The sequence below is a fragment of the Eleutherodactylus coqui genome, chromosome 2 (genome assembly GCF_035609145.1).
Source record: "Eleutherodactylus coqui strain aEleCoq1 chromosome 2, aEleCoq1.hap1, whole genome shotgun sequence".
Classification (NCBI taxonomy): domain Eukaryota; kingdom Metazoa; phylum Chordata; class Amphibia; order Anura; family Eleutherodactylidae; genus Eleutherodactylus; species Eleutherodactylus coqui.
In genome coordinates this window covers 296,386,533-296,399,450 of record NC_089838.1, presented here as the reverse complement: position 1 = coordinate 296,399,450, position 12,918 = coordinate 296,386,533, and positions in this window count along the sequence as shown.

Sequence of the window (12,918 nt, the reverse complement as noted above, 5' to 3'; positions counted from 1 at the left end):
TGCGATTTTAAGTCCATTTATGTGAGCAGATATGCAAATGTTCAATTTTTTCAATGTGTGCGGGATACCGTGGATTATCTGCGCGGGTGACGTTCGAGGATTCTACAATTCAAATACAGTCGTGTAAAGCCGGCCTTAAGAGGGCTTTATGTCTGCAATCCAAAAAAGAGGATGAGATATACAGAAGGAGTGTAAACATGGCGTTAGACGGGGCTCACCCGAGCGTGTGATAAACCACACATGTACAAGCGGTAAAATACAACATGCTGCATTCCCTTTTACATGCGTATGATACACAATGAATATACGCAAGTGTGAATGGATCCGTGGAAATCAATGTACTTTCAATACACTCCATTCACCGTGTATTATGGGCACATATATTGCACAAGTAATGCGCAGTGAAAATACGCTTGTGTGAGCCGGCCATTATAACTATCACTGAGGAAATCTGCAGTACTAGAAAAAAAGACAAAACATTTTCTCCTTTCATCTTCCCACCTTTCTGTCACAAAAAATATATAATAGTTCACTTATATGATTCATACCCTCTGGATATCTCTAAGTTTCACTGAGGCCTGTACAAAACATGCCTCACTGAACCGGGAACTATACTATCACAGAGAGCGCAGCCTAAAACAAAACTTTATTCAGTTGGTTAAAATATAATCTCCAGCTCAGGGTGTGTGTTCACGGATGAGTTATGTGCGATTGGGATGTGGAAGAAACTCACGTGCAAAGAACACAATTTACAAGGGTTAATTCACACGAACATTTTTTTTCTAGGACTGAGGGCGCCTTCACACCTGCAAGAAAATCGCGCGATGTGAGTGGAAACATGGAATTATGAAACCCGTGCTTTTCAATGGCTTCATTCCCATCTGCGGTGCTTTCTGTCCTGCGGTGTTGCGAGATTCGTAAATCGCAGCATGTCCTATCTTTCTGCATGTAGCTCTTTTTGTTATCATCCATGTTTCCCTATGGAGTCTTTGTTTTAATGCATTGCAACACACCAACTTACGATTTTTGTGCAATGCGTTTTTGACATTAGAAACTACTATTGCCTATCGAGAGAAAACACACAGGCGGCAGCGATTTTTTTTTTTGCAAGAAAAAGCATTGATGGCACTCAGACCTCTCAAAGCAAAATTAGGATTTTGCAGCGGTTCTCACAGCGATATAGCGATCACCAGTGTGAAGGAGCCCTGAGAGTCTAGATTAGAGGTCCCCAACTCCAGTCCTCGCCGCCCCTTTAGGTCATGTTTTTAGGATATCCTATGGTTAGAACCCCTGTGGCAATGTCTAAGGACTGACAATAATTACATCACCTGTGCAATACTGAGGAAATCCTGAAAACATGACCTGTTGGCGGTCCCTGAGGATGGGAGTTGGGAAACTCCGATCTAGATAGAAAAATTGCAGCATGTCCTATTTTCACGTGATATTACGCAGGATTTTCTATGGTAGGGGGTGAAAAATGCCCCTGCATGTAGAAGAGTTTTCATGCAAGTGTAATGCAATAGAAAAAAAATTTTTCCTATTGAGACATGCGATGTGTTTTTACCACAAAACATCTCACTCACATAAAACTGCCCCAAAAACAGGTTGAAGAGTGCTATACGGTTCTGAGTTTCTATGAGCGATCTCACACTTGCCCATGTGAATGCACCTTCAGGAACAGATATGCATTTGCATGCACCGAATACTACAAGATAGTTTGTGTTGATAGTTACACCAACAGCCTTAGTTCAGTCTGACAGCCACCATCTGGTGTATCATGTATTCATCTGTTTCACTTATTTAAAACACTATTTTCCTTCTGCAGATTAATAGTTTGCTATCTGACCTATCCAAGGATTGAACCGGCAACCTTCAGGTCATGAGCGAGAGCTTAGGACTGTATACTGCTGCCTTAAAGGGGTTGTCCCGAGGCAGCAAGTGGGTCTGTACACTTCTGCATGGCCATAATAATGCACTTTGTAATGTACATTGTGCATTAATTATGAGCCATGCAGAAGTTATAAAAAGTTTTATACTTACCTGTTCCGTTGCTGGCGTCCTCGTCTCCATGGTGCCGACTAATTTTCGCCCTCCGATGGCCAAATTAGCCGCGCTTGCGCAGTCCGGGTCTTCTGCAGTCTTCTATGGGGCTCCGTGTAGCTCCGTGTAGCTCCGCCCCGTCACGTGCCGATTCCAGCCAATCAGGAGGCTGGAATCGGCAATGGACCGCACAGAAGAGCTGCGGTCCACGGAGGAAGAGGCCATCTTCAGCGGTGAGTAGAGAAGTCACCGGAGCGCGGGGATTCAGGTAAGCGCTCCGGTGAGCTTTCTTTACCTCCCTGCATCGGGGTTGTCTCGCGCCGAACGGGGGGGGGGGTTGAAAAAAAAAAAAACCCGTTTCGGCGCGGGACAACCCCTTTAAAACTCTGCCCCACACGAGGCTCAGTACACAGGTGTGTACATCTACTAGAGCTCACTTTCTCTGTACACTCGTTTGGCAAAGCTTTGCCATAACTTTCCTTCTCTGGCCAGAGCCCGTGCGACGATCACCTGCCTGCAAATGTGCTTATGTTGTAATGCACTCTGTGGTTTAATAATAGTGCAGTCACTGATGAGAGCGATACATTATTATTGACTCCATGCCTTCCTAGAACTGATATCACCCGGCATTATGGATCATTACCCTGTGAGCATGCTGTGCCACCTCTGATGATTGGTATAGCATGCAGTAATTGCCTCTAATCTCCCAACCTCACATGTTTCTTTCTACCAATGCTGTTAGCTATGAGGTGCCACACCCAGTGTGGGGTTTATATAACCCAGTGCCCGCCCCCTTGTCAGCCTATCATTATTTGCCACCTGGCTAGTGCTTGTTTTGGAGAAGAGGCGATCTCTCTCTGTTTTCAGGGTTAAACTCCACTATTGTTTATCCCCCATGTCCGCATCCTCTAGATATCGGGCGCCAAGATGAAGAATCCAAGAGGCTGCTGCATTGATGTAAATGGAATTGGTGATTTATTTTTGTACGAAAACTTACAATCTGGATAAGCTGGAGGTTTGGGCAGAAAAGGGGCACATGAGGTTTAGGCCGGCTTCACATGGCCGTATTTGCATGTACAAAAAACGCAGTGAATTGAATCTATTGATTTCAAAGGGTTCGTTCACATGGGCACTTTTTTTTTTATTTACGCATTTTCGTTGCACAAAAAAAAACCAAAAAGCAGGACGCTCTATTTTCCTGGGCATTTGTGCACTAAAAGTACCCGTAGGAATCAATAGGGATACGTGAAACGCTGTCATTGCGCAGGAAAAAGAAAACGTCTTGAACTCATTAAGACTAATAAGCCATTTCATTGGGCAGATCAGCGCTTTTTTTGGCGCGCACAAATGCACGTGTCTTGCAAGTGCAGTTAGTACAGTAAAAAAAAGGTTGCACGCTCACAAAAAAGCAATGTTCATTCCGCAAAAATGCGGCACTCCTACACGCAAAAAAACCCCACATGCGCTCATATAAAACCGGCCTAAGGGTGGATTCAGGCGACCGTATATATCAGCTCGGTTTTCACGCCGAGCCGATATATGGTGTCCTCATCTGCAGGGGGGGTGCACGGCTTGCCATAATATGGTCAAGGGCAATAGCTTTACACACCCCAGATCTGGCAAACGTTTTACCATACGAGGCTGGTACAGCTGTTGGTCCACATTTGTTATATATATGATGATTAGCTGTCCATGCGGACTTCAGTATGTTGGTGAAACCACCACTGAGGTTCCTAAGAGGATAGCTAACCATAAGAGCAATATTAGAACAAAAAACCGGGATTTACCAATCCCGAAACACTTTGAGGACTACAATCACTCTGTTAGCCAGATGCGCTTCAGGGTTATCAACTCGGTTGATAAAGATGCAAGAGGTGGTGACGGAGCGCAGGCTAAAACTCCTTGAAGCAAAATGGATTTTTACTCTTGATGCGTTGGCCCCTAATGGCCTTAACCTCGATTACAATCCATTACCATATTTGATATGATTGGTTGCTACTAGAGATGAGCGAACGTACTCGTCCGAGCTTGATGCTCGGGCGAATATTAGGGTGTTCGGGATGCTCGTTACTCGTAACGAGTACCACGCGGTGTTCGGGTTACTCTCTGAGACGTTAGCGCGCTTTTCTGGCCAATTGAAAGACAGGGAAGGCATTACAACTTCCCTCTGCGAAATTCAAGCCCTATACCACCCCCCTGCTGTGAGTGGCTGGGGAGATCAGATGTCACCCGAGTATAAAAGTCGGCCCCTCCCGCGGCTCGCCTCAGATGCCTTCTGAGTTAGCTGAGGGACAGTGCTGCTGGTGCCGAAGCTGCTGTAGGGAGAGTGTTAGTAGTAAGTGTAGGCTTCAAGAACCCCAACGGTCCTTCTTAGGGCCACATCTATCCGTGTGCAGGCTGCTGTTAGCAGTGTTGCCCTTTTTTTTTTTTTTCAAAATCGGCTGTGCAGAGCATTGTGCCCTGCAGTAATACTACAGGGACAGAAGTGGTGGTTAGGCAGGGAGAGTGTTAGGAGTGAGTGTAGGCTTCAAGAACCTCAACGGTCCTTCTTAGGGCCACATTTAACCGTGTGCAGAACTGTGCAGGCTGCTGTTAGCAGTGTTGCATTTTTATTTTATTTTTTTAAATCGGCTGTGCAGAGCATTGCGCCCTGCAGTAATACTACAGGGACAGAATTGTGTAGGCAGGGCCAGAAGACATATATTATTGATTGAATATACGCAGTGGGCCTTTTCTTTAACAAAAAAAAGGGAAACATTCTATTTGGCCTGCCTCTGACAGTCCTCAGCGTTCTGGGTACGTGTGTGGTGGGTGCAGAACGTAAACAAAAATCATACGCAGCCAGCTACGTTTAACAGCAGGCTTGCGCCAATTTATTTCCTGCCTGGGAAATCAAATCACTGGTAATACAGCATGCTGAGGGGTAGGGGTAGGCCTAGAGGACGTGGACGCGGCCGAGGACGCGGAGGGCCAAGTGAGGGTGTGGGCACAGGCCGAACTCCTGATCCAGGTGTATCGCAGCCGACTGCTGCGCGATTACGAGAGAGGCACGTTTCTGGCGTCCCCACATTCATCGCACAATTAATGGGTCCACGCGGGAGACCTTTATTAGAAAATGAGCAGTGTGAGCAGGTCCTGTCGTGGATGGCAGAAAGTGCTTCGAGCAACCTATCGTCCACCCACAGTTCTGCGCCGTCCACTGCTGCAAATCGGAATCCTCTGTCTGCTGCTCCTCCTTCCTCCCAGCCTCCTCACTCCACTACAATGACACATGCTCAGGAGCGGGAACACTCCCAGGAACTGTTCTCGGGCCCCTGCTCAGATTGGGCAGCAGTGGTTCCTCTCCCACCAGAGGAGTTTATCGTCACTGATGCCCAACCATTGGAAAGTTCCGGGGGTCCGGGGGATGAGGCTGGGGACTTCCGGCAACTGTCTCAAGACCTTTCAGTGGGTGAGGAGGACGATGACGATGAGACACAGTTGTCTATCGGTGAGGTAGTAGTAAGGGCAGTAAGTCCGAAAGAGGAGCGCACAGAGGATTCGGAGGAAGAGCAGCAGGACGATGAGGTGACTGACCCCACCTGGTTTGCAACGCCTACTGAGGACAGGTCTTCAGAGGGGGAGGCAAGGGCAGCAGCAGGGCAGGTTGGAAGAGGCAGTGCGGTGGCCAGGGGTAGAGGCAGGGCCAGACCGAATAATCCACCAACTGTTTCCCAAAGCCCACCCTCGCGCCATGCCACCCTGCAGAGGCCAAGGTGCTCTAAGGTCTGGCAGTTTTTCACAGAGACGCCTGACGACCGACGAACAGTGGTGTGCAACCTTTGTCGCGCCAAGATCAGCCGGGGAGCCACCACCAACAGCCTCACCATCACCAGCATGCGCAGACATATGATGGCCAAGCACCCCACAAGGTGGGACGAAGGCCGTTCACCGCCTCCGGTTTGCACCGCTGCCTCTCCCCCTGTGCCCCAACCTGCCACTGAGATCCAACCCCGCTCTGAGGACACAGGCACTACCGTCTCCTGGCCTGCACCCACACCCTCACCTCCGCTGTCCTCGGCCCAATCCAGCAATGTCTCGCACCGCACCGTCCAGCTGTCGCTAGCGCAAGTGTTTGAGCGCAAGTACGCCGCCACGCACCCGCACGCTCAAGCGTTAACCGTCCACATAGCCAAATTTATCAGCCTTGAGATGCTGCCGTATAGGGTTGTGGAAACGGAGTCATTCAAAAGTATGATGGCGGAGGCCCCGCGCTACTCAGTTCCCAGTCGCCACTACTTTTCCCGATGTGCCGTCCCAGCCCTGCACGACCACGTCTCCCGCAACATTGTACGCGCCCTCACCAACGCGGTTACTGCCAAGGTCCACTTAACAACGGACACGTGGACAAGCACAGGCGGGCAGGGCCACTATATCTCCCTGACGGCACATTGGGTGAATTTAGTGGAGGCTGGGACAGAGTCAGAGCCTGGGACCGCTCACGTCCTACCCACCCCCAGAATTGCGGGCCCCAGCTCGGTGGTGGTATGTTCGGCGGTGTATGCTTCCTCCACTAAACCACCCTCCTCCTCCTCCAACGCAACCTCTGTCTCGCAATCAAGATGTGTCAGCAGCAGCAGCGCGTCGCCAGCAGTCGGTGTCGCGCGTCGTGGCAGCACAGCGGTGGGCAAGCGTCAGCAGGCCGTGCTGAAACTACTCAGCTTAGGAGATAAGAGGCACACGGCCCACGAACTGCTGCAGGGTCTGACAGAGCAGACCGACCACTGGCTTGCGCCGCTGAGCCTCCAACCGGGCATGGTCGTGTGTGACAACGGCCATAACCTGGTGCCGGCTCTGCAGCTCGGCAGCCTCACGCACGTGCCATGCCTGGCCCACGTCTTTAATTTGATGGTTCAGCGCTTTCTGAAAAGCTACCCACGCTTGTCAGACCTGCTCGGAAAGGTGCGCCGTCCCACACGGACGCTGCCACCCTGCGGACCCTGCAACATCGGTTTAATCTGCCAGTGCGCCGACTGCTGTGCGACGTGCCCACACGGTGGAACTCTACGCTCCACATGTTGGCCAGGCTCTATGAGCAGCGTTGAGCTATAGTGGAATACCAACTCCAACATGGGCGGCGCAGTGGGAGTCAGCCTCCTCAATTCTTTTCAGAAGAGTGGGCCTGGTTGGCAGACATCTGCCAGGTCCTTCGAAACTTTGAGCAGTCTACCCAGGTGGTGAGCGGCGATGCTGCAATCATTAGCGTCACCATTCCTCTGCTATGCATCTTGAGAAGTTCCCTGCAAAGCATAAAGGCAGACGCTTTGCGCTCGGAAACAGAGCCGGGGGAAGACAGTATGTCGCTGGATAGTCAGAGCACCCTCCTGTCTATATCTCAGCGGGTTCAAGAGGAGGAGGAGGAGCATGAGGAGGATGAGGAGGAGGGGGAAGAGACAGCTTGGCCCACTGCTGACGGTACCCATGCTGCTTGCCTGTCATCCTTTCAGCGTGTATGGCCTGAGGAGGAGGATCCTGAAAGTGATCTTCCTAGTGAAGACAGCCATGTGTTGCGTACAGGTACCCTGGCACACATGGCTGACTTCATGTTAGGATGCCTTTCTCGTGACCCTCGCGTTGCACGCATTCTGGCCACTACGGATTACTGGGTGTACACACTGCTCGACCCACGGTATAAGGAGAACCTTTCCACTCTCATTCCCGAAGAGGAAAGGGGTTCGAGAGTGTTGCTATACCACAGGACCCTGGCGGACAAGCTGATGGTAAAATTCCCATCCGACAGCGCTAGTGGCAGAAGGCGCACTTCCGAGGGCCAGGTAGCAGGGGAGGTGCGGAGATCGAGCAGCATGTACAGCACAGGCAATACAACAGTCTTTAAGGCCCTGGACAGCTTTATGGCTCCCCAGCAAGACTGTGTCACCGCTCCCCAGTCAAGGCTGAGTCGGCGGGAGCACTGTAAAAGGATGGTGAGGGAGTACGTAGCCGATCGCAAGACCGTCCTCCCTGACGCCTCTGCCACCTACAACTACTGGGTGTCGGAGCTGGACACGTGGCCTGAACTTGCGCTGTATGCCCTGGAGGTGCTTGCTTGTCCTGCGGCTAGCGTCTTGTCAGAGAGGGTGTTTAGTGCGGCTGGGGGAATCATCACGGATAAGCGTACCCGCCTGTCAACCGACAGTGCCGACAGGCTTACACTCATCAAGATGAACAAAGCCTGGATTTCCCCACACTTCTCTTCTCCACTAGCGGACAGCAGCGATACCTAAGCAATACGTAGGCTGCACCCGCGGATGGAAGCATCGTTCTCTCTCACCATCCAAAACGGGGACATTTCTGCTTCATCAATCTGTGTATAATATTCCTCCTCCTGCTCCTCCTCCTGAAACCTCACGTAATGACGCCGAACGGGCAATTTTTCTTAGGGCCACAAGGCTCACTCATATAATTTTTCTTAAAAGTTTTTAGACGTTTCAATTCTTAAAAGCGTTGAAACTTTAACTTGAACCAATTTTTCGTTAAACTGGGCTGCCTCCAGGCCTAGTTTCCACTTAAGCCACATTAACCAAAGCGATTAATGGGTTTCACCTGCCCTCTTGGTTGGCCATGGCCAATTTTTCTGATGTACATTAGTACTGTTGATACAGCAATTTTTGTGGGCCCTCGCCTACAGTGTAATCAAATGAATTTTTAGCCCACCTGCATTACAGCTGACGTTACATCCGCTGTGTTGGGCAATGCAATGGGATATTTTTATGTACCGCCGGTGGCTTCCTGGCACCCACCCATGCTGTGGGTCCACAGGGAATTATAAATGCATCTGTTTCCACTTCTAAAGAACCCCAGTCTAACTGGGGCATGCAGTGTGGGCCGAAGCCCACCTGTATTAAGCACGACATTACTACCTCAGCTGTGTTGTGCAATGCAATGGGATATTTTTATGTACCGCCGGTGGGTTCCAGGGAGCCACCCATGCTGTGGGTCCACAGGGAATTATAAATGCATCTGTTTCCACTTCTAAAGAACCCCAGTCTGACTGGGGCATGCAGTGTGGGCCGAAGCCCACCTGCATTAAGCACAACATTACTACCTCAGCTGTGTTGGGCAATGCAATGGGATATTTTTATGTACCGCCGGTGGCTTCCTGGCACCCACCCATGCTGTGGGTCCACAGGGAGTTCACAATAGGGAGTTGTACCTGCCTGTCTCTATGAATTAAAAACCGCCGTCTGACTGGGGCATGCAGACACCTTGACAGAATGAATAGTGTGTGGCACATAGGTTCCCATTGCTATGCCCACGTGTGCAGCTCCTGATGGCGGTGGCACAGGATTATATTTCTCATTGCTTCTGTACAGCATTGTGGGCTATCGCCCCGCCCCTTTTAAAGAGGGTCACTGCCTAGCCGTGCCAACTCTCTGCAGTGTGTGTCTGCGGTTCCTCGTCATGGCAGACGCACTTATAAATAGACATGAGGGTGGTGTGGCATGAGGGCAGCTGAAGGCTGCGCAGGGACACTTTTGTGTACGCTGTGGACACTGCGTCGTGCGGGGGGGGGGGGGGGGGGGGTTGGGCAGCATGTAACCCAGGAGAAGTGGCAGCGGAGTGTCATGCAGGCAGTGATTGTGCTTTGTTGGAGGTAGTGTGTTGCTTAGCTAAGGTATGCATTGCTAATTAGGGCTTTTCAGAAGTAAAAGTTGTTGGGAGGGGGGTGGGCCCACTCTTGCCGGTATTGTGGCTTAATAGTGGGACCTGTGAACTTGAGATGCAGCCCAACATGTAGCCCCTCGCCTGCCCTATCCGTTGCTGTGTCGTTCCCATCACTTTCTTGAATTGCCCAGATTTTCACACATGAAAACCTTAGCGAGCATCGGCGAAATACAAAAATGCTCGGGTCGCCCATTGACTTCAATGGGGTTCGTTACTCGAAACGAACCCTCGAGCATCGCGATAATTTCGTCCCGAGTAACGAGCACCCGAGCATTTTGGTGCTCGCTCATCTCTAGTTGCTACATTGATTTTTCTGTATATATAATGGATGCTTAAACTCGTGTTTTCATACTATGCTTCATGATCATTGATTTAAATTTTTCTCTTTTTCTTTGTATAGATCACCTTGGGTGGCGCAGTGGATGTCTACGCAGTTTATATTTTTGAAAGCCCACATGGGACCTTTATGTGTACATATGATTATTTTGAATAAATGCATTAGCACTATAAATTACGATCCGTGTGTGTGTCATACATATGCTGGAGTATCATATCCATGTATATGGGATTAATACAGGACCGATAGTATAGAGTAATTTCTACGAGTGGTCTATCTATTAATCATTTGCGATTCCATTTGGCCTCATTGTATGGTGGATAACATCCAGAGATTTAGATATGAATGGTTGTAAATTGATGCTAATAGAATAGCTTGGTTATGTAAAGTATGTGTTCCTGCAGTGATTGCGGCTAGATTTACTATACACATATGATGTGCACTGACTAGATTACTAAAGGCTTTGGTAACTGGTGTAAATAGACTCACTGTTTTATCAGCGGTGTATTGGGCTTTATGATTGGAATACTGTATGCCCAAGATATCTGATGCGCTGGAGACATATGCAAACTTAATACATTGACATACAGCAGAGATAGACCAAATGGTTAGTAGTGCAGTACAGGAACATAATAGTGCTCGCACCCTATACGCTTCTGACGTACATTTACGCTGATTACGTAGTGGGTACATGATCAATCACGCGAGATCACTGAATTCTCACGCATGCGCAGTAGCAGAATATGGGGACTTAACCTAAATAGAGATTACAAGCAGTACCTATGTGAGATTACACACAGAGCTTTTTTTTTTTCTCTCTGGGTTCACAGCATGAGGTATGACACCACAATGCTTATGCAATTAATTATGCATTCATTATCTGCGTCTCCACACTGACCCACCCAATGGTTTGTGATCTTTTTTAATTGTTTAATGACACATTGTTTGTGATTGGTGAAGGTGGAACTATGGGTACTATTTATGTCAGTAGTTTGTATACGGCACTTAGGACTTGACAAAGACCCTTGTGCTTAGGGTTGAAACGTTGTATGGGCACAATAAAGACATCGCTTTAGCTTAATTCCCTGGAGTGCTGCTCTTCTCTATTTCGTTTGGCTGATGTACATCTGATCCAGGGTCCAGGATCGTGCTGAGCGTGCACCTTACATTTGAGATCATCCTTCCTTTCAAGTTAAGGTGTTGTGAGTGCTGTGGCAAATTGACTATCTTTAATTGGTACTCAAGAAGAACATATCAGAGCTTGAGTGGGCACAAAGGTGGGCAATTAAGGGAATAAATGGAATGGGCGGACTACAATGCCCAGAGAGGTTATCAAAATTGGGGTTATTTAGTATAGAAAAAAGACGGCTGAGGGGCGACCTCATAACTATGTATAATATATCAGGGGACAATGCAGAAATCTCTCGCCATCATCTATCTATTTATCTGTTTATCCATGCCTGAAAGCGCTGCGGAATAAGTTGGCGCTATACAAATAAAGATTATTATTATCTATACCCAGGACTGTGACTGTAACAAGGGGGTGCCCTCTACGTCCAGATCAGACCTACAGTATACAACTTGGCAGTAGGTGGGGGACAAAATTAAAACTAACAAAGGGGCTGCAGATAGGTTTGTGGCAGCTAACTTTATTAGTAAGCCACTAATAACTGATCATCTCTTATTGTAAATGTAAGGTCACAGACTGTCCTGTTTATATATATATATAAAAAAATTTTTTTATCAAGTTATATATACATTTTTATATCCTGTCTAATATATACATATATTTGCAATATTAACCCCTTAATGACACGGCCCCTTTTTTCTTTTTCCATTTTCGTCCCCCCCCCCCCCCCTTTAAAAAAAAAAAACATAACTCCTTAATTTATCCATCGACGTCTCTGTATGGGAGCTTGTTTTTTGCGGGACGAGTTGTTGTTTTCAATGGTGCTATTTAAAGTACCATAGAATTTTTTTTAAGTTTTTCAGTACATTATAAGTGGAGTAAAAAGAAGAAAAAAACGACATTTCGCCATCTTTTTGTGCATCTTGCTTCTACGGCGCACAAACGGCAACAAAAGCGAAATGCTAACTTTTCTATGGGTCGGTGCGATTAGTACGATACCAAACTTGTGTAGGTTTTTTCTTACTATACTACTTTTTTTTCAAAGATTTAATTTTTTTAAATTATTTTCTGCGATCATTTTGTGCGCGTAATAACTTATTTTTCCGTCGGCGTAGTTGAGCGAGGGCTCATTTTTTGCAGGATGTCCTGTAGTTTCTGATAGTACCAATTTGTAATACATACGAATTTTTGATCACTTTTTATTGCGTTTTTTTATGGGAGACAGGGTAACTAAAAATAAGTGCATTTCTGGCGTTCTTTATTTTTTTTTCCGACAACGTTCACCGTGCGGGAAAAATAATGCCCTACTTTGATAGATCGGACTTTTACGGATGCGGTGATACTAAATACATATTTTAATGTTATGATTTAGATTTTTTAATAATACATATGGCAAAAGGGGGGTGATTTAAACTTTTATAACTTTTTTTTTACAATTAAAAAAACTTTATTGATTTTTTTTTACTTTACTTTGAAGTCCCCCTGGGGGACTTTAATATGCAATGCTTTGATCGGTCCTGCAGTATGACGTAATGCTATAGCATTACGTCATACTGCAGTTTAACAGGCAGTCTATTAAGCCCCCCCACAGGGATGGCTTGATAGGCAGTCTGGTAAGGCAGCCCTGGGGCCTTTCATTACACCTGCATGGCTCCCCCGATCTCACTGCGATTTTAAGTGGTCAATAGCCGCGATCGGCTGACGCCCG